This window comes from Xenopus tropicalis, chromosome 7, assembly GCF_000004195.4.
Source record: "Xenopus tropicalis strain Nigerian chromosome 7, UCB_Xtro_10.0, whole genome shotgun sequence".
Taxonomy (NCBI): Eukaryota; Metazoa; Chordata; class Amphibia; order Anura; family Pipidae; genus Xenopus; species Xenopus tropicalis.
In genome coordinates, this window is record NC_030683.2 from 132,988,001 (window position 1) to 133,010,760 (window position 22,760).

A 22,760-nucleotide genomic window follows, 5' to 3' on the forward strand; every position below is an offset into this window, starting at 1 on the left:
CCAGGAAATATATATATAAGAACATGGCTAACTACAAACTATCCCATTATCTGCAACCTGCGGCAGTCTAACCTGCTGTCAGGGGATGCTGGGAGCTGTAGTCCAACCCACACTTGGCTTTCCTAATCCTAATCCAAATATTTATGGGGCAGTTGGCTCTGCAAAAGCGTGCACTTGTGATCCAATCGTTAGCCCAGTGGCCAAGGATCCATGTGGAAATCTTTATTCCAGTTTAGCCCTGCCCAGGGAGACACTAAGGCACTCTAGCCCTCATTCCCCGGCTACCTAGGGCTAATCTGTGGCACCTAACACAATATCCATTAGCCCACTGGCTAGCTTCCTCTCTGTTCTACTGCTCCATAGGGTTAAACGCAACATACATTCCCATTGGCTAACCTACTGACCCAATCAACTGCTATTTAGGGCTAATCTCATTTAATAACCTGTCTTCCTCTTGGGAGAAGCCAAATACACTCTGTGCCTCCCATTGGCTAACCTAATAGCCAATCTGCTGCTTCCTAAGGCTAACCTAACAAGTAGGAAGCTAACCTGATCCTCACCTCCCTGTTCCGTAGGCTAACCTACACTAACCTACTAGCTTCCTGCCAAGGGGGAACCTAACACAGACCCCACTCGTGCAACTACCTACCCCTCATTCCCATAGGCTCAGCTACCTACCCCTCATTCCCATAGGCTCAGCTACCTACCCCTCATTCCCATAGGCTCAGCTACCTACCCCTCATTCCCATAGGCTCAGCTACCTAACACAGACCCCACTTGTGCAACTGGCTACCCCTCATTCCCATAGGCTCAGCTACCTACCCCTCATTCCCATAGGCTCAGCTACCTAACACAGACCCCACTTGTGCAACTGCCTACCCCTCATTCCCATAGGCTCAGCTACCTACCCCTCATTCCCATAGGCTCAGCTACCTACCCCTCATTCCCATAGGCTCAGCTACCTAACACAGACCCCACTGGTGCAACTGGCTACCCCTCATTCCCATAGGCTCAGCTACCTAACACAGACCCCACTCATGCAACTACCTACCCCTCATTCCCATAGGCTCAGCTACCTAACACAGACCCCACTCATGCAACTACCTACCCCTCATTCCCATAGGCTCAGCTACCTAACACAGACCCCACTGGTGCAACTACCTACCCCTCATTCCCATAGGCTCAGCTACCTAACACAGACCCCACTCATGCAACTACCTACCCCTCATTCCCATAGGCTCAGCTACCTAACACAGACCCCACTCATGCAACTACCTACCCCTCATTCCCATAGGCTCAGCTACCTAACACAGACCTCACTCATGCAACTACCTACCCCTCATTCCCATAGGCTCAGCTACCTAACAGAGACCCCACTGGTGCAACTACCTACCCCTCATTCCCATAGGCTCAGCTACCTAACACAGACCCCACTTGTGCAACTGCCTACCCCTCATTCCCATAGGTTCAGCTACCTACCCCTCATTCCCATAGGCTCAGCTACCTACCCCTCATTCCCATAGGCTCAGCTACCTACCCCTCATTCCCATAGGCTCAGCTACCTACCCCTCATTCCCATAGGCTCAGCTACCTAACACAGACCCCACTTGTGCAACTGCCTACCCCTCATTCCCATAGGTTCAGCTACCTACCCCTCATTCCCATAGGTTCAGCTACCTACCCCTCATTCCCATAGGCTCAGCTACCTAACACAGACCCCACTTGTGCAACTGCCTACCCCTCATTCCCATAGGCCCAGCTACCTACCCAGGGGGCACACCCCAATCCTCCTGAGAAGGAACCAGCAATAAGTTCTGTTACAAACTCAATCCAACAGCCCATTCCCCCATAGGGCCAACATGTTCCACCAGGGCCTAATCTCTAATTACAGCTCCACTGTGGCCCACAAAGTGCCCATTAAGCTCCACAAAGAGTAGGGTAACAGGTGCCCCCAGAGAAGCTCCACTCCCACCCTAATGCCCCAGGGAAAGTGCCCTACTGCCCCACAGGGAGTGACCGAAAACATGCCATAGTGCCCCCAGAGAAGCTCCACTCCCACCCTAATGCCCCAGGGAAAGTGCCCTACAGGGAGTGACCCAAAACATGCCATAGTGCCCCCAGAGAAGCTCCACGTGCACCCTAATGCCCCAGGGAAAGTGCCCTACTGCCCCACAGGGAGTGACCGAAAACATGCCATAGTGCCCCCAGAGAAGCTCCACGTGTACCCTAATGCCCCAGGGAAAGTGCCCTACTGCCCCACAGGGAGTGACCCAAAACATGCCATAGTGCCCCCAGAGAAGCTCCACATGTACCCTAATGCCCCAGGGAAAGTGCCCTACTGCCCCCTACTGCCCCTGCGGTGGCACCCAGCCAATTGCCAGCTGGGGGAGGGCACAACATACAAACATTACAGGTGTCCCTGTTACAACTGGAACCTAGAGATACGGCTACTGAGCACCAAGAACGGAGGGGACACAGTCAGGCTGGAACAGCCGACATAAAGGGAAGGGAACGTCGGTGCCTCTAAGGGCCAATAACAGCCACTCGCTATCCCCAGCAGGGGTCGTGCCCCATCATGGGGTCATATTCAAATGCTGATTGCAGGGCACTGCCCAATGTACTATTGTTAGTCACAGATTGTACCCTACACTGAAGCACAGTGAGTCACATGGGTGTTCTTAAAGGGAAACTACACCCCAAACACTGTAGGTCTCTATAACAATATATTGCACAAACAGCTGATAGGTAAAACCCGGCTCCATCTAAATAAACCATTTCCATATAAATATACTTATTTAGCAGTAAGTGCCATTGGCTAATCCTAAATAGGAAACTGCCATTTTAAGTACTAAGGGCCGCCCCCTGGGATCATAGGAGTCACAGTGCACACAAACACGCTAAGGTACACATACATGCTAGGCCCCATTAGCCAATGAATGAGCAGAGTTCTGCCTTTTGCTCCCACACTACTTGATACGGTAATTATTGGTCAGATTACTTCCTGTCAGGTGATCTCTGAGGGAGCACACAGCTGCATCACTTCCTGTCAGGGGATCTCTGAGGGAGCACACAGCCCATCACTTCCTGTCAGGGGATCTCTGAGGGAGCACACAGTTGTATCACTTCCTGTCAGGGGATCTCTGAGGGAGCACACAGCTGCATTACTTCCTGTCAGCTGATCTCTGAGGGAGCACACAGCTGCATCACTTCCTGTCAGGGGATCTCTGAGGGAGCGCACAGCTGTATTACTTCCTGTCAGCTGATCTCTGAGAGACCACATAGCTGCATTACTTCCTGTCAGCTTATCTCTGAGGGAGCACACAGCTGCGATACTTCCTGTCAGGTGATCTCTGAGGGAGCACACAGCTGCATAACTTCCTGTCAGCTGATCTCTGAGGGAGCACACAGCTGTATCACTTCCTGTCAGCTGATCTCTGAGGGAGCACACAGCTGTATTACTTCCTGTCAGCTGATCTCTGAGGGAGCACACAACTGTATTACTTCCTGTGAGGTGATCTCTGAAAGAACACACAGCTGCATCACTTCCTGTCAGGGGATCTCTGAGGGAGCACACAGCTGTATCACTTCCTGTCAGGGGATCTCTGAAGGAGCACACAGCTGTATCACTTCCTGTCAGGGGATCTCTGAAGGAGAACACAGCTGTATTATTTCCTGTCAGGTGATCTCTGAGGGAGCACACAGCTGCATCACTTCCTGTCAGATGATCTCTGAGGGAGCACACAGCTGCATCACTTCCTGTCAGGTGATCTCTGAGGGAGCACACAGCTGTATTACTTCCTGTGAGGGGATCTCTGAGGGAGCACACAGCTGTATCACTTCCTGTCAGCTGACCTCTGAGGGAGCACACAGCTGTATCACTTCCTGTCAAGTGATCTCTGAGGGAGCACACAGCTGTATCACTTCCTGTCAGCTGACCTCTGAGGGAGCACACAGCTGTATCACTTCCTGTCAAGTGATCTCTGAGGGAGCACACAGCTGTATCACTTCCTTTCAGGGGATCTCTGAAGGAGAACACAGCTGTATTACTTCCTGTCAGCAGATCTCTGAGGGAGCACACAGCTGTATCACTTCCTGTCAGCAGATCTCTGAGGGAGCACACAACTGTATCACTTCCTGTCAAGTGATCTCTGAGGGAGCACACAGCTGTATCACTTCCTGTCAGCTGATCTCTGAGGGAGCACACAGCTGTATCACTTCCTGTCAAGTGATCTCTGAGGGAGCACACAGCTGTATTACTTCCTGTCAGCTGATCTCTGAGGGAGCACACAGCTGTATCACTTCCTGTCAAGTGATCTCTGAGGGAGCACACAGCCCAGCACTAAATGGCGGCTCGAGGGAAAGGGTGTAAAAGGGCAATATTTACTGATATATATATTCCAGTTTGGGAGGATTCTTTAATAGGTCCCTTACCATAATATAAATGGTTAGTTATTCATTCTGGGGGTGTAGTTTCCCTTTAACTTGCCCGTATATGTACCAATAGCAGGCTTGGCAGTTACTACGGCTATTGGTCAGTTGAGGAATAAGGCAGGTTGAACATATGGAGCCCCCCCCAAGCACCGCCCCTGGCGAGCAGCAAAGCGCAACTATTACCTACAATTAAAGGGGTCGTTTCAATATGATGTAAACATTAATATTCTGAGACAATTTGCAATTGGTCATCATTTTTAAATGTTTCAGTGATTTAGCTTTTTGTTCAGCAGCTCTCCATTGGGTATTTTAGCAGCTATCTGGTTGCTAAGGTCTTATTTACCCTAGCAACTGGGCAGTGGTTTAAATGGGAGGCTGGTATATGAATAGGGGAGGGGCAGAATAGAAAGATAAGGAATAAAAAGTAACAATAACAATAAAACTGGAGCCTCACAGAGCAATAGGGTTTGGCTGCCGGGGTCAGTGACCCCCATTTGAAAGCTGCAAAGAGTCAGAATAGGAAGGGAAATAATTTAAAAACTATAATAAATAATGAAGACCAATTGCAAAGTTGCCAGGAATAGGGCTATTCTATAACATACTAACAGTTAACTTATCGTTGAAGTTAATTAGACCCTGATCCCATGAAGAACACGCCCCCAGTACTTCCCCAGCCAGTCTACACCCCAAAGTCCCCGAACCCCCAAAGCAGCCCCCGAGCCCCAGGCCCCCCCCTACACACAACACATGGCTGCTGTTAGACACATGAATATTATCTGTACCTTGAGCTGTGGGAAACCAGAGCAGCGTTGGTGGAACTGCATCTGTAACAGAACAGAGACACAGAGTTATGTACAGCTGGGCCCACTGGTACCATACAGAACCCCATCACACAGCCCCGGAACCAGCACTATGGCACCTCCTACCCATATGTATAAATACAAATATACAGAGAGAGAATGTTCTGGGCACACAATAAGCTGTACCCCCATACTGTACTGTCTAAGGGAAACACTATGGCACCCCCTACCCATATGTATAAATACAAATATACAGAGAAGGAATGTTCTGGGCACACAATAAGCTGTACCCCCATACTGTACTGTCTAAGGGAAACACTATGGCACCCCCTACCCATATGTATAAATACAAATATACAGAGAGGGAATGTTCTGGGCACACAATAAGCTGTACCCCCATACTGTACTGTCTAAGGGAAACACTATGGCACCCCCTACCCATATGTATAAATACAAATATACAGAGAAGGAATGCTCTGGGCACACAATAAGCTGTACCCCCATACTGTACTGTCTAAGGGAAACACTATGGCACCCCCTACCCATATGTATAAATACAAATATACAGAGAAGGAATGTTCTGGGCACACAATAAGCTGTACCCCCATACTGTACTGTCTAAGGGAAACACTATGGCACCTCCTACCCATATGTATAAATACAAATATACAGAGAGGGAATGTTCTGGGCACACAATAAGCTGTACCCCCATACTGTACTGTCTAAGGGAAACACTATGGCACCCCCTACCCATATGTATAAATACAAATATACAGAGAGGGAATGTTCTGGGCACACAATAAGCTGTACCCCCATACTGTACTGTCTAAGGGAAACACTATGGCACCCCCTACCCATATGTATAAATACAAATATACAGAGAGGGAATGTTCTGGGCACACAATAAGCTGTACCCCCATACTGTACTGTCTAAGGGAAACACTATGGCACCCCCTACCCATATGTATAAATACAAATATACAGAGAAGGAATGCTCTGGGCAGACAGTAAGTGTAAGCCATGTTACAGTGCACATTTGCAGCAGGAAAGGCCGGCACTCATACAACCCATGACACAGTATAACAGTATATACACAGCTGTACAAATCTCCCTCCAGCTCCTGCAGTTACACTAATATATGTGTATTACAGGCACTTTCTCCAAATAAAACATCTGATTGGTATAACAGGGCTGGGTGCCTCTCTACCTGCACTGATACTGGCAGCAGGGGGGCAAAGAGGGAGAGATGTTCAGTTGCACAAGTAAAACCATCCTATAACTGAACCATAACAGTAACCTCTGTTACCCAGGGGGAGGTTCCTGTCTGACCATGGGAAAGAGAGCAGCCCAGGAGCAGGAAGTACAGAGAATCAGAGCTCTGTACCTGGGTAAGTACTGGGGGGAGATTGGATTCACTTACCCAGGGGGAGGTTCCTGTCTGACCATGGGAAAGAGAGCAGCCCAGGAGCAGGAAGTACAGAGAATCAGAGCTCTGTACCTGGGTAAGTACTGGGGGGAGATTGGATTCACTTACCCAGGGGGAGGTACCTGCCTGACCATGGGAAAGAGAGCAGCCCAGGAGCAGGAAGTACAGACATTGCATGGATGATTTCAGTTCCCAGTGTAACTAATGGGGTAGGGGAATACAGTATCAATACGAAGCCTATGCCCCCAGAGTGATTGGCTGGATATCCCCCCCCCCCCCGGCATCTGTAGAGTCCCCAACACATGAATAGTGACCCGGTTCATGTGACCCAAAACCCGATATCCAGGGGTGACAGAGTGCAGCCAGGCTGAATGCACTTTAGTCACGGAGGAAGTTGGATCACTGCCGCCATTCCCCTACCCCCAGGCCTGGAAGTGAACGGAACCGCTGGGTTCTACAGGGGAAGTGACAGCCCCAGGACTTTGGGTCCCAGAGAACGGACAGTCTCACTTTACAGCACTACAGCACAGCGACTCTGCAGCCATTCTGATCCATATCAGACTAATGTGAGACTCACACAGGACACAGATTAACAACAGAACCAAATGTTCTGCAGAGATCCAGAGAGGCCCAATCTCAGGGAAGCCTGCTCTCCCCTCTGGGTTCTGCTTGGGCCCTTGGGCATTTATTATCCAGTATTTATCCCACTCATACTGATTCCCAACAGCCCCTGCGGAACTCACACACTAGGGGCAATTAGTCTGTTTGGGGCAGTGGCAAGGAAGCCCAGAGAGCCATGGGCAGAACATACCTCCCTTTACCCCCTGGGCCCCGGTACTGTACACCATATTTGAGTTCTATACAAATAAATGAGAAAACCAAGATGGCTGCTGCCCCAGGCACCCAAACTCAATGGCCAAGTGGGTGAAAGTGTAAGAAAGGTCTGGGGGGGGGCAAGAAGGGCAACATGTTACCTCTAAAGCATCTGTCTAACATGCCTGCTCCATATTATAGGGCAACAAGTCAGAAGGATAGATACCCCTGAGCTACCTATAAACTGCCCCACTCCCACCCCACACAAGGGAAATGTGCATTTATTATACACATCTCAATACATTCAGCAGCCCCCACCCCCAGTACTGTGCCCCCCCAGGCGTGGCACTTACCCACATGTGCACCAAGAACAACACAGAGTCCAAGGCACAAACCTGACTGGCTGATTCAGGATCACATGGGGCCCCACATCCTTGCCCAGTTCAATGCCAACCCATACCCACAGGTCTGCCCAAGCAATAACCAAGGGTGCAATCCCTGTTAGTGGGGCCCCTCAGCAGCCAGGGGTGTATTGTGGGTGCCCCCGTCAGTTTCCTGAGTAGCCCAAGATCCGTGCCCAGGTAACATTACCCCTTTCTGCCCCGAGGGGGGGGGCAGAGTTGGTGAAGTCCAGGGAACAGTACTCCAAGCTCAGGATACCCCCCCCTGGGGCATTTAGTAGGTAGTATTAATCCCCCGACACCTGAGCGTTTCTCCTGCTCTTTCATTTGACTCCTGGGCCTTTGTGGCTACAGACATTGGGGCACATATGGGGTAAACACCAAGCCTTTTGCCCCACTGTAGGAGGTACATTCTTTACACCGGGACCCCCATATGAAGGGAGGGGGGGCAATGAGTTGATTGTGTATAAATCTGATATAAAATGAAGCCGAGGGATCGGTGGCGCAGGAATAACAGGAGTCGCGGAGTTTCCCAATAAAGGCCGGGGGGGGGGGGGGGGGGGCATTCCTTAGGGTATTAATATTTGGGAACAGGCAGATACAGGGAGTTGTTATTGAGCAGCACGGGGGCCAGAGACAGGAATAACACTAGTTACCCCCCCCCAGCTACGCACGGAAGGGCCACCCAGACGCACAGGCCACAAGTAGCTCCACACACAGGATGGGGCCCCGCAGCTCCACTCAAAAATAAGCTGGAGAGGAGGCGGTCAGTCGTTATGGCAACAGCGAATAGCAGATTTAGTGAGACGGGGCCCCGTGTAGGTGTGTGTGGCCCCCATCCTGCGCCAGTGCCACATCCACAGCCCCAGTATTAATGAGCGTCTGACGGAAACCTGCGTCCTACCCCCCCCCTGCAGGGAGCTTTGTTTGGGGCCGGGGGGGGGGGGGTTTATACATAAATGCACCCTGGGGAGAGAAGGGGGTGATATAAATACCCCCACTAGCAGCGGAGTAATGAGAGATACACACACATGCCTCAGCAGGAAGGGGCACCATCTGGGGGCAATAGCACAGATACCCCTGTGAGAAGGGGGGCTGAAATGCCACACAGCACCCCCACAGGGTATAGGGGATCTGCTATGGGGGCAATAGCACAGATACCCCTGGGAGAGGGGGTCTGCAATGCCACAAAGCACTCCTACTGGGTATAGGGGATCTGCTATGGGGGCAATAGCACAGATACCCCTATGAGAAGGGGGGCTGAAATGCCACAAAGCACTCCTACTGGGTATAGGGGATCTGCTATGGGGGCAATAGCACAGATACCCCTATGAGAAGGGGGGCTGAAATGCCACAAAGCACTCCTACTGGGTATAGGGGATCTGCTATGGGGGCAATAGCACAGATACCCCTGGGAGAGGGGGGGGCAATGCCACTGGGTATAGGGGATCTGCTATGGGGGCAATAGCACAGATACCCCTGGGAGAGGGGGGGTGCAATGCCACTGGGTATAGGGGATCTGCTATGGGGGCAATAGCACAGATACCCCTGGGAGAGGGGGGGTGCAATGCCACTGGGTATAGGGGATCTGCTATGGGGGCAATAGCACAGATACCCCTATGAGAAGGGGGGCTGAAATGCCACACAGCACCCCCACTGGGTATAGGGGATCTGCTATGGGGGCAAAAGCACAGATACCCCTGGGAGAGGGGGGGGGGCAGTGCCACTGGGTATAGGGGATCTGCTATGGGGGCAAAAGCACAGATACCCCTGGGAGAGGGGGGGGGGCAGTGCCACTGGGTATAGGGGATCTGCTATGGGGGCAATAGCACAGATACCCCTATGAGAAGGGGGGCTGAAATGCCACACAGCACCCCCACTGGGTATAGGGGATCTGCTATGGGGGCAAAAGCACAGATACCCCTGGGAGAGGGGGGGGGGCAGTGCCACTGGGTATGGGGGATCTGCTATGGGGGCAAAAGCACAGATACCCCTGGGAGAGGGGGGGGGCAGTGCCACTGGGTATAGGGGATCTGCTATGGGGGCAAAAGCACAGATACCCCTGGGAGAGGGGGGGGGGCAGTGCCACTGGGTATAGGGGATCTGCTATGGGGGCAATAGCACAGATACCCCTGGGAGAGGGTGGGCAGTGCCACTGGGTATAGGGGATCTGCTATGGGGGCAATAGCACAGATACCCCTGGGAGAGGGGGGGCAGTGCCACTGGGTATAGGGGATCTGCTATGGGGGCAATAGCACAGATACCCCTGGGAGAGGGGGGGGGCAGTGCCACTGGGTATAGGGGATCTGCTATGGGGGCAATAGCACAGATACCCCTGGGAGAGGGGGGGGCAATGCCACTGGGTATAGGGGATCTGCTATGGGGGCAATAGCACAGATACCCCTGGGAGAGGGGGGGCAGTGCCACTGGGTATAGGGGATCTGCTATGGGGGCAAAAGCACAGATACCCCTGGGAGAGGGGGGGGGCAGTGCCACTGGGTATAGGGGATCTGCTATGGGGGCAATAGCACAGATACCCCTGGGAGAGGGGGGGGCAGTGCCACTGGGTATAGGGGATCTGCTATGGGGGCAATAGCACAGATACCCCTGGGAGAGGGGGGGCAGTGCCACTGGGTATAGGGGATCTGCTATGGGGGCAATAGCACAGATACCCCTGGGAGAGGGGGGGCAGTGCCACTGGGTATAGGGGATCTGCTATGGGGGCAATAGCACAGATACCCCTGGGAGAGGGGGGGCAGTGCCACTGGGTATAGGGGATCTGCTATGGGGGCAATAGCACAGATACCCCTGGGAGAGGGGGGGGCAGTGCCACTGGGTATAGGGGATCTGCTATGGGGGCAATAGCACAGATACCCCTGGGAGAGGGGGGGGGCAATGCCACTGGGTATAGGGGATCTGCTATGGGGGCAATAGCACAGATACCCCTGGGAGAGGGGGGGCAGTGCCACTGGGTATAGGGGATCTGCTATGGGGGCAATAGCACAGATACCCCTGGGAGAGGGGGGGGCAGTGCCACTGGGTATAGGGGCAATAGCAGGGGGGCAGGCCGCACCCATTCCAGGGACCACCCTGAGGGGCACCATATAAATACCCCTTGCCCAGGGGCTAAAGGAAGCGGCTGGGGGGGTTAATGCCCCTGGGGGGGGTGGGAGGGCCGGTGCAGGCAGAGGAAGGCATGGAGCTGCCCCCCTGAGGGCCCCCCGGCCTCTCCCACATTCTCAGACAGTTTGAGAAGAAAATTTCAGACAAAAGAAAAACAAAAATGGCAGCTTGGGGGGGGGGGAGGCGCCATGTTGTGCCCAATCTGCCCGGGGGGGTCTAACCGCCTCTAACCCCCCCCCCGGGGCATTGTGGGACCGACCCACCCCAGCCCTACATACCCCGGCCCGGTGGGAGGCGGGAGCGCGCATTACCGGACCCCCCCCCCTCACTCAGTGTGCGCGCAAAATGGCGGGAAGGCGGGAACTGACCTGCTGGAACCGGAGCTGGACGGAACCGCGCTCTAGAACCCCCTCACTGGCACCTCGGGTACTGGGGAGAGTCAGGCGGAGCTCACGGACTGCAGCTCGGAGATTCCTACCCCCCCATCCCGGGCCCAACTGCCCCCTCCCACCCCTGTCAGCCTGGCTCCGCCCCCCGACACTCCTACCGGCCGGGACCCGCCCCCTCCCGCTCCTACCGCGCATGGCCACGCCTCTCCTGTAATCCTACCAGTCTCTGGCCACGCCCACTCCCGCACATAGTCACGCCTCTCCTGTAATCTTCCCAGTCTCTGGCCACGCCCACTCCCGCACATAGTCACGCCTCTCCTGTAATCTTCCCAGTCTCTGGCCACGCCCACTCCCGCACATAGTCACGCCTCTCCTGTAATCCTACCAGTCTCTGGCCCCGCCCACTCCCAGACAGAAAGGTCCCGCCTTTTCCCTCACAGTTTCTCACCCCGCCTTCTCCCTTCTTATTCCCTCAGCTTCTCTCCTGACAGGGCTGGCATACAGGGGGGTATAGGGGTATCTGTGCCAAATCTACCCCCCTACCTTCTCTCCTGACAGGGCTGGCATACAGGGGGGGTATAGGGGTATCTGTGCCAAATCTACCCCCTACCTTCCTTATTCCCTCAGCTTCTCTCCTGACAGGGCTGGCATACAGGGGGGTATCTGTGCCAAATCTACCCCCTACCTTCCTTATTCCCTCAGCTTCTCTCCTGACAGGGCTGGCATACAGGGGGGGGTATAGGGGTATCTGTGCCAAATCTACCCCCTACCTTCCTTATTCCCTCAGCTTCTCTCCTGACAGGGCTGGCATACAGGGGGGGTATAGGGGTATCTGTGCCAAATCTACCCCCTACCTTCCTTATTCCCTCAGCTTCTCTCCTGACAGGGCTGGCATACAGGGGGGGTATAGGGGTATCTGTGCCAAATCTACCCCCTACCTTCTCTCCTGACAGGGCTGGCATACAGGGGGGTATATAGGGGTATCTGTGCCAAATCTACCCCCCTACCTTCCTTATTCCCTCAGCTTCTCTCCTGACAGGGCTGGCATACAGGGGGGTATAGGGGTATCTGTGCCAAATCTACCCCCTACCTTCCTTATTCTTCAGCTTCTCTCCTGACAGGGCTGGCATACAGGGGGGTATATAGGGGTATCTGTGCCAAATCTACCCCCTACCTTCCTTATTCCCTCAGCTTCTCTCCTGACAGGGCTGGCATACAGGGGGGTATATAGGGGTATCTGTGCCAAATCTACCCCCTACCTTCCTTATTCCCTCAGCTTCTCTCCTGACAGGGCTGGCATACAGGGGGGTATATAGGGGTATCTGTGCCAAATCTACCCCCTACCTTCCTTATTCCCTCAGCTTCTCTCCTGACAGGGCTGGCATACAGGGGGGGTATAGGGGTATCTGTGCCAAATCTACCCCCTACCTTCCTTATTCTTTCAGATTCTCTTCACAGAGCTAGGAGCATCTATCCCTTCCCTTATCCCACCAATCTGGGGAGCAGGGGTATCCCCGCTTAGCTGTACCCCCACCCAGCTCCTACCCCCTCTCCTCAGCCCAACTCATTAGTTCTCCCCAAAAGCCTGCAGAATAGGGGTATGTGGCCCCCACCTCCTGCCCATTTACATTACATTACATTAACATTTATTTATAAAGCGCCAACATATCCCGCAGCGCTGTACAATAAGTGGGTTACATACATTGGACATACAGAGTAACATATAAAGCAATCAGTAACCGATACAGGGGGGGAAGGGAGCCCTGCCCAAAAGAGCTTACACTCTACAAGGAGTAACATATAAAGCAATCAATAACCGATACAAAAGGTGAAGAGGGCCCTGCCCAAAAGAGCTTACACTCTACAAGGAGTAACATATAAAGCAATCAGTAACCGATACAAGAGGGGAAGGGAGCCCTGCCCCAAAGAGCTTACACTCTACAAGGAGTAACATATAAAGCAATCAGTAACCGATACAGGAGGGGAAGGGAGCCCTGCCCAAAAGAGCTTACACTCTACAAGGAGTAACATATAAAGCAATCAGTAACCGATACAGGAGGGGAAGGGAGCCCTGCCCCAAAGAGCTTACACTCTACAAGGAGTAACATATAAAGCAATCAGTAACCGATACAGGAGGGGAAGGGAGCCCTGCCCAAAAGAGCTTACACTCTACAAGGAGTAACATATAAAGCAATCAGTAACCGATACAGGAGGGGAAGGGAGCCCTGCCCCAAAGAGCTTACACTCTACAAGGAGTAACATATAAAGCAATCAGTAACCGATACAGGAGGGGAAGGGAGCCCTGCCCAAAAGAGCTTACACTCTACAAGGAGTAACATATAAAGCAATCAGTAACCGATACAGGAGGGGAAGAGAGCCCTGCCCCAAAGAGCTTACACTCTACAAGGAGTAACATATAAAGCAATCAGTAACCGATACAGGAGGGGAAGGGAGCCCTGCCCAAAAGAGCTTACACTCTACAAGGAGTAACATATAAAGCAATCAGTAACCGATACAAGAGGGGAAGAGAGCCCTGCCCAAAAGAGCTTACACTCTACAAGGAGTAACATATAAAGCAATCAGTAACCGATACAAGAGGGGAAGAGAGCCCTGCCCCAAAGAGCTTACACTCTACAAGGAGTAACATATAAAGCAATCAGTAACCGATACAGGAGGGGAAGGGAGCCCTGCCCAAAAGAGCTTACACTCTACAAGGAGTAACATATAAAGCAATCAGTAACCGATACAGGAGGGGAAGAGGGCCCTGCCCAAAAGAGCTTACAATCTACAAGGAGAAAGGGTTGAGACACAAGGTGTGGGAATGGGCATGACCAGAGTTGTGAGAGGGGGGGCACAGGGTGTTGCTAAACTAGATTAGGGGAAGCCTCTCTAAATAAATGTGTTTTTAGAGATCTCTTGAAGGCAGAGAGATTGGGAGAAAGTCTGACAGTTTGTGGGAGCGAATCCCAGAGAAGGGGGGCAGCCCTTGCACAGGCTTGAATGCGAGTGTGTGAGGGGGGAATGAGAGAGGAGTTGGGGGGCAGGTCAGTAGGGGGGTAACAAGCGGGTTGGGTGGTACCTAGAGATGAGTTCAGAGATGTAGGGTGGGGCAGAGTTATGGACTGCTTTATATGTGAGGGTCAATAGCTTGAATTTTATCCTGGATGGTAGGGGAAGCCAGTGCAGGGACTGGCAGAGTGGCACGGCAGGGGGACTGGCAGAGTGGCACGGCAGGGACTGGCAGAGTGGCACGGCAGGGACTGGCAGAGCGGCACGGCAGAGGAGGAGCGGTCGGAGAGGTGTATGAGCCTGGCAGCAGTATTCATTATGGACTGGAGAGGGGACAGGCTTTGGAGGGGAAGGCCAATTAATAGGGAGTTACAGTAGTCCAGGCGGGATATTATAAGAGAGTGAATAAGAATTTTGGCAGCATCTTGGGTGATAAATGATCGGATTTTGGAGATATTTCTTAGGTGAAAGTGACATGATTTGATAAGTGATTGGATATGAGGGGTGAAGGACAGGGCAGAATCAAGGATAACCCCAAGGCCCCGGGCCTGGGAAGATGGGGTGATGGTAGAATTGTTAACCGTTATAGATACCTCGGGAACAATGTGGGCGTTGGATGGGGGAAAGAGAACCAGTTCAGTTTTAGAGAGGGTTAATTTGAGGTAACGTTGGGACATCCAAGTGGAGATAGCGGCCAGGCAGGGAGAGACGCCAGTTAGAAGCTCTGGGTTGAGATCAGGAGAGGAAAGATAGATCTGAGTATCCCCAGCATAGAGGTGGGACTGACAGCCAGAAGAACTGATTAGTTTGCCAAGTGAGGAGGTATAGAGAGAAAATAGTAAGGGGCCCAGGGCAGAGCCTTGAGGAACCCCAACAGAAAGAGGCAGGGGAGAAGATGATTCCCCATTGTAAGAGACACTGAAGGATCTGAGAGATAAGATGGAAACCAGGATAAGGCAGTGTCACGAAGGCCAAGAGAGCGGAGAGTCTGGGGGAGAAGAGGGGGATCCACAGTGTCAGAAGCAGCAGAGAGATCGAGAAGTATTAGTAGCGAGTAGTGTTTTTTGGCTTTAGCCGAAAGTAGGCCATTTGTTAGTCGGGTTAGAGCAGTTTCGGTGGAATGTTGTTGTCTAAACCCAGATTGTAGGGGATCCAGGAGGTTATTGTCAGAGAGGAATAGCGCCAGTCGGGTGTATACTAGGCGCTCAAGCAGTTTGGAGATGAATGGGAGCAGAGAGATAGGTCGGAGGTTAGTAGGATTGGAAGGATCTAGGGAGGGTTTTTTCAGAATAGGGGTTACCAGTGCATGTTTCAGTTGGGAGGGAAAGATTCCAGTAGAGAGCGAGAGATTGAATAGATGAGTTAAGGCTTTGATAAGACAGGGGTTGGCATTACGTAGAAGTTTGGTAGGAATGGGATCAAGTGGGCAGGTAGTAAGGTGGGAGGGAGACAGCAGTTTTGAGACTTCAGTCACTGGGGGGAAGGAGCCAAGAAGAGACTGGGGGGCATGTAGGGGGGGAGGGGAATGGTTATGGGGATGAAGTTGTGCAATGTCACTTCGGATGGTGTCAATTTTATTTTTAAAGTGCTCAGCAATAGCTTGACCAACAGCCTCAGCCTGTACTTCTCCTCACATAGAAGGGCTATAGGGGTATAACGTCTAAAATCTGGCAGAGAGATTGGCAGAGTGGCTTTGACAGAGAGACTGGCAGAGTGGCATTGGCAGAAGGAGTGGCAGAGTGGCATTGGCAGAGAGACATTGACAGAGAGACTGGCAGAGTGGCAATGTCAGAGTGACATTGGCAGACAGACTGGCAGAGTGGCATTGGCAGACAGACTGGCAGAGTGGCATTGGCAGAGAGACTGGCAGAGTGACATTGACAGAGAAACTGGCAGAGTGGCATTGACAGAGAGACTGGCAGAGTGGCATTGACAGAGAGACTGGCAGAGAGACTGGCAGAATGGCATTGGCAGAGACTGGCAGAGTGACATTGGCATATAAACTGGCAGAGTGGCATTAGCAGAGACCGGCAGAGTGACATTGGCAGAGACTGGCAGATTGGCATTGGCAGAGACTGGCAGAGTGGCATTGATAGAGAGACTGGCAGAGTGGAATTGGCAGAAGGAGTGGCATTGGCAGAGAGACTGGCAGAGTGACATTTGCAGAGAGACTGGCAGAGTGACATTGGCAGAGAGACTGGCAGAGTGGCATTGGCAGAGAAACTGGCAGAGTGGCATTGACAGAGAGACTGGCAGAGTGGCATTGGCAGAGAGACTGGCAGAATGGCATTGGCAAAGACTGTCAGAGTGACATTGGCAGAGACTGGCATTGGCAGAGAGACTGGCAGAGTGGCATTGGCAGAAGGAGAGGCAGAGTGGCATTGACAGAATGGCATTGGCAGAGACTGGCAGAGTGACATTGGCAGAGACTGGCTGAGTGGCATTGGCAGAGAGACTGGCAGAGTGACATTGACAGAGAGACTGGCAGAGTGGCATTGACAGAGAGACTGGCAGAATTGGCAGAGTGACACTGGCAGAGAAACTGGCAGAGTGGCATTAGCAGAGACTGGCAGAGTGACATTGGCAGAGACTGGCAGATTGGCATTGGCAGGGAAAGAGCAGGGGCTCCTGGCAGCAGGATTCTTTACGGACTGGAGAGGTGCCAGTCTCTGGGGGGGGGGGGGGGCAATTATTAGAGAGTTATGAAGCCCAGGGGTGATAGGAGGGGGAATAAGTATTTTGGGGGGATCTTGGGGATAAAGGAGGGTATTTAGGGAACATCCCTTAGGTTGGTGAGTGGATATGGGAAATTATGGGAAATGAGGGACAGGGCAGAATGGCTGGGGGGGGGGGGGGGTAAGCGCCAGGCACTGGGCCTGAGGAGATGGGGTAATAATGGCATTGGTAACTGTGATCGATACCCTTCACCCTATCCTGCCAACCTCAGCTTTTCCCACAGAGCTAGGAAACAGGGGTATGTACCCCACATTACGTTTCACCCACCCAAACCTTTATCCTTACAGGAAAATTGGGCAAAATCCCCCAAATCTGCTTTTCACCCCTTGTATCATTTTCCCCCTCAGCTTTTCCCCACAGCTCTGGGAGACTTACTGGCCTATAATTGCCAGGCTGAGATTGTGATGCCTTTTATATAACTGGATTTCATCCGCTTCCCTCCAATCCCTAGGTACCGGATGTAAGGGAGTCTGAGCGCACCCCGGGGGTATTGTCTCTGCCCCTGGGCCCTTGTCTGTAAATGGGGCGACATTATATATATATAAAGGTATTAGACTTTGCACATGTAGCACTCAGCTCCCCGTTTGGTATCTCCGCTCTCCGCTGCAGTGGTATTTATAGGCCTTAAGGGGCTTCTGTTCCCTCTGACTGTAGTTATGAAATGCTTTCCTCTTCATTCCGATGAATGTCCTGACGTCGGGGAGTTACCCCACACGGAGGGGGTCATTAATGCTCTTGTGTTTCCTTCTATAGGGAATCAATTGGGGAAATTATTGATTAAATATCATTTTAAACTCTCAGATACCACAACTGGGAAGTGTTTCCCTGCTATGGCACTTCTGCCACCCCCCCACGTGGCCTGTCCCATTCTGCTGTTCCATTAGGGGAGGTATCACCTCATCTTGGCTCCATAAGCCGTGAGTATCTGTCAGTATCACTCCACAAACATGGTGCCTTCTGGGGATCCCTCTCCCATTGGCTGACACAAGCCTTGGGGGATCTGCTGGGTGGTATCTACAGATCCAGACACAGCTGCTAAATGAAGCCACCTCTGCCAACCCTTCCTCTTCTACTAGAGAACCCTCACTTACCCCTCAAGGGGCTGCTTCTTCTACTTGTACACACCCTCCAGAAGCGAAGGTTCTTCTACCCCAATGTTTCAATGGGGATTGAGCAAACTTCATAGTGTGCAACCACAGACTCTCTGAAAAGACTCAGGTTGGGGCAGTGGTTTCACCCCTCTCTGGATGCTACAAAGAGCTCCTTGCTCCGCTCCTAGTTCAACAGATTGTTGTCTGGAGAGATTGGGGACATCTGGACCTATCTGGATGCTACAAAGAGCTCCTTGCTCCGCTCCTAGTTCAACAGATTGTTGTCTGGAGAGATTGGGGACATCTGGACCTATCTGGATGCTACAAAGAGCTCCTTGCTCCGCTCCTAGTTCAACAGATTGTTGTCTGGAGAGATTGGGGGCATCTGGACCTATCTGGATGCTACAAAGAGCTTCTTTCTTGCTCTGCTCCAAGTTCAACAGATCATTGTCTGGAGAGATTGGGGGCATCTGGACCTATCTGGATGCTACAAAGAGCTTCTTTCTTGCTCTGCTCCAAGTTCAACAGATCATTGTCTGGAGAGATTGGGGGCATTTGGACCTATCTGGATGCTACAAAGAGCTTCTTTCTTGCTCTGCTCCTAGTTCAACAGATCGTTGTCTGGAGTGATGCCATTTGGTCTCGGTTATGCATCTGCAACTTTCCAGCACAATGTGAACAATATCTTCAGGGACTATTTGGGTAATTTCTTAGTTGTCCATTTGGATGACACTTAAGTTTTCTCTTCCTGCTTGGAAGGATATTATGTTGATGTTAAAAAGACTACTTTTGGTAGGTTCTCCACTCAGTTTTTGGGATTTGTGATCTCTTCAGGAGGAATTGCCTTTCTCCAATGGCCTGTCCCTACCAATCCCAGAACGTCCAAAGATTTGTTGGATTTGCCAACTTTTATCAAAGATTCATTCTGCTAAGGAATTTGCTTGGACTCCTGATGCTCAGCTAGCCTTTGAAGATGAAATACAACATTTTACCTTAGCCCCTGTCCATCCACACCCTTCTCCGCCATTGAAAGTGGAAACTTTGCCTGTGGGGCCCATAGGTCGGCCCATAGGTCGGCTTTATCCAACGTCTTTCTTTTTGCAAGAAACTTTCTTCCTCTGAAGGCAAATATGATGTGGGTGATCGTGAATTGCTTGCTATTAAGTTGCCGTTTGATGAGTGGAGACATCTGTTAGAAGGTCTACTCTGATCATGGGAAGTCTTCTCTTTCTATAGATTCCCATTGGGACTTCTGAAGAAAAAACCCTCAAGGCATTAGACATTTTTTCTCCCCTACAGTCGGATCTCCTCTTCAAAATGACAGATGCATCTGTGGACTTCTGAGAATTTGAACCTCGATTCCCAGGGTGGCTTCTTACTCTGTCATAATAAATTCAGTTCCTCCAGTTGCTCGTCTGAAGGTCCTCAAGATTGTTCATGACCATTCTTCGCTGGACACATTGGAATCCAGAAGACTGTAGACTTGGCAAAATACGGACAAATATGGACAAAGACTGTGTTACATATGTCCTATCTGTGCACATACCAAAGACTAACCAAAGACCAGTCCTCCATCTACTGGGGATCAGTTTGTCCTGCTAAGTATAAGATCAGTGCTCCATCTACTGGGGATCAGTTTTATCCTGCTAAGTATAAGATCAGTGCTCCATCTATTGGGGATCCGTTTGTCCTGCTAAGTATAAGATCAGTGCTCCATCTACTGGGGATCCGTTTGTCCTGCTAAGTATAAGATCAGTGCTCCATCTACTGGGGATCAGTTTGTCCTGCTAAGTATAAGATCAGTGCTCCATCTACTGGGGATCAGTTTCTTATCCTGCTAAGTATAAGATCAGTGCTCCATCTACTGGGGATCAGTTTTATCCTGCTAAGTATAAGATCAGTGCTCCATCTACTGGGGATCCGTTTGTCCTGCTAAGTATAAGATCAGTGCTCCATCTACTGGGGATCAGTTTTATCCTGCTAAGTATAAGATCAGTGCTCCATCTATTGGGGATCCGTTTGTTCGGCTAAGTATAAGATCAGTGCTCCATCTACTGGGGATCAGTTTTATCCTGCTAAGTATAAGATCAGTGCTCCATCTACTGGGGATCAGTTTGTCCTGCTAAGTATAAGATCCGTGCTCCATCTACTGGGGATCAGTTTGTCCTGCTAAGTATAAGATCAGTGCTCCATCTACTGGGGATCAGTTTGTCCTGCTAAGTATACAGATCAGTGCTCCCATCTACTGGGGATCAGTTTGTCCTGCTAGTATAAGTCAGTGCTCCATCTACTGGGGATCCGTTTATCCTGCTAAGTATAAGATCAGTGCTCCATCTACTGGGATCAGTTTTGTCCTGCTAAGTATATAGATCAGTGCTCCATCTACTGGGGATCAGTTTTGTCCTGCTAAGTATAAGATCAGTGCTCCATCTACTGGGGATCCGTTTTATCCTGCTAAGTATAAGATCAGTGCTTCCATCTACTGGGGATCAGTTTTGTCCTGCTAAGTATAAGACCAGTCCTCCATCTACTGGGGATCAGTTTGTCCTGCTAAGTATAAGATCAGTGCTCCATCTATTGGGGATCCGTTTGTCCTGCTAAGTATAAGATCAGTGCTCCATCTATGGGATCAGTTTGTTCCTGCTAAGTATAAGATCAGTGCTCCATCTACTGGGGATCAGTTTGTCCTGCTAAGTATAAGATCAGTGCTCCATCTACTGGGGATCCGTTTTATCCTGCTAAGTATAAGATCAGTGCTCCATCTACTGGGATCAGTTTGTCCTGCTAAGTATAAGACCAGTCTCCATCTACTGGGGATCCGTTTTATCCTGCTAAGTATAAGACCAGTGCTCCATCTACTGGGGATCAGTTTGTCCTGCTAAGTATAAGATCAGTGCTCCATCTACTGGGGATCAGTTTGTCCTGCTAAGTATAAGATCAGTGCTCCATCTACTGGGGATCAGTTTGTCCTGCTAAGTATAAGATCAGTGCTCCATCTACTGGGGATCAGTTTGTCCTGCTAAGTATAAGATCAGTGCTCCATCTACTGGGGATCAGTTTGTCCTGCTAAGTATAAGATCAGTGCTCCATCTACTGGGGATCAGTTTGTCCTGCTAAGTATAAGATCAGTGCTCCATCTATTGGGGATCCGTTTGTCCTGCTAAGTATAAGATCAGTGCTCCATCTACTGGGGATCCGTTTGTCCTGCTAAGTATAAGATCAGTGCTCCATCTACTGGGATTCAGTTTGTCCTGCTAAGTATAAGATCAGTGCTCCATCTACTGGGGATCAGTTTGTCCTGCTAAGTATAAGATCAGTGCTCCATCTACTGGGGATCAGTTTGTCCTGCTAAGTATAAGATCAGTGCTCCATCTACTGGGGATCAGTTTGTCCTGCTAAGTATAAGATCAGTGCTCCATCTACTGGGGATCAGTTTTGTCCTGCTAAGTATAAGATCAGTGCTCCATCTACTGGGGATCAGTTTGTCCTGCTAAGTATAAGATCAGTGCTCCATCTACTGGGGATCAGTTTGTCCTGCTAAGTATAAGATCAGTGCTCCATCTACTGGGGATCAGTTTGTCCTGCTAAGTATAAGATCAGTGCTCCATCTATTGGGGATCCGTTTGTCCTGCTAAGTATAAGACCAGTCTCCATCTACTGGGGATCAGTTTGTCCTGCTAAGTATAAGATCAGTGCTCCATCTACTGGGGATCAGTTTGTCCTGCTAAGTATAAGATCAGTGCTCCATCTATTGGGGATCCGTTTGTCCTGCTAAGTATAAGATCAGTGCTCCATCTACTGGGGATCAGTTTGTCCTGCTAAGTATAAGATCAGTGCTCCATCTACTGGGGATCAGTTTGTCCTGCTAAGTATAAGACCAGTCCTCCATCTACTGGGGATCAGTTTGTCCTGCTAAGTATAAGATCAGTGCTCCATCTACTGGGGATCAGTTTGTCCTGCTAAGTATAAGATCAGTGCTCCATCTACTGGGGATCAGTTTGTCCTGCTAAGATCAGTTTGGGGATCAGTTTTCCTGCTAAGTATAAGATCAGTGCTCCATCTACTGGGGATCAGTTTGTCCTGCTAAGTATAAGATCAGTGCTCCATCTACTGGGGATCAGTTTGTCCTGCTAAGTATAAGATCAGTGCTCCATCTACTGGGGATCAGTTTGTCCTGCTAAGTATAAGATCAGTGCTCCATCTACTGGGGATCAGTTTGTCCTGCTAAGTATAAGATCAGTGCTCCATCTATTGGGGATCCGTTTGTCCTGCTAAGTATAAGACCAGTCCTCCATCTACTGGGGATCAGTTTGTCCTGCTAAGTATAAGATCAGTGCTCCATCTACTGGGGATCAGTTTGTCCTGCTAAGTATAAGATCAGTGCTCCATCTACTGGGGATCAGTTTGTCCTGCTAAGTATAAGATACGTGCTCCATCTACTGGGGATCAGTTTGTCCTGCTAAGTATAAGATCAGTGCTCCATCTACTGGGGACCAGTTTGTCCTGCTAAGTATAAGATCAGTGCTCCATCTACTGGGGAT

At 50.8% G+C, this 22,760-nt stretch overlaps 1 protein-coding gene across 3 annotated transcripts in view; it reads right to left on the bottom strand.

Moving 5' to 3' along the window:
• znf362 (zinc finger protein 362) overlaps positions 1-11,704 on the bottom strand; it is a 31,559-nt gene extending 19,855 nt beyond the window's left edge. The window contains 2 exon segments of one of the 3 annotated variants that reach the window (NM_001078882.1): positions 5,214-5,255; positions 11,604-11,704. The gene's annotated coding sequence lies outside the window, so the exon portion shown is untranslated. 3 annotated transcript variants of the gene reach the window in all.
• Between the last annotated feature and the right edge of the window lie 11,056 nt (positions 11,705-22,760).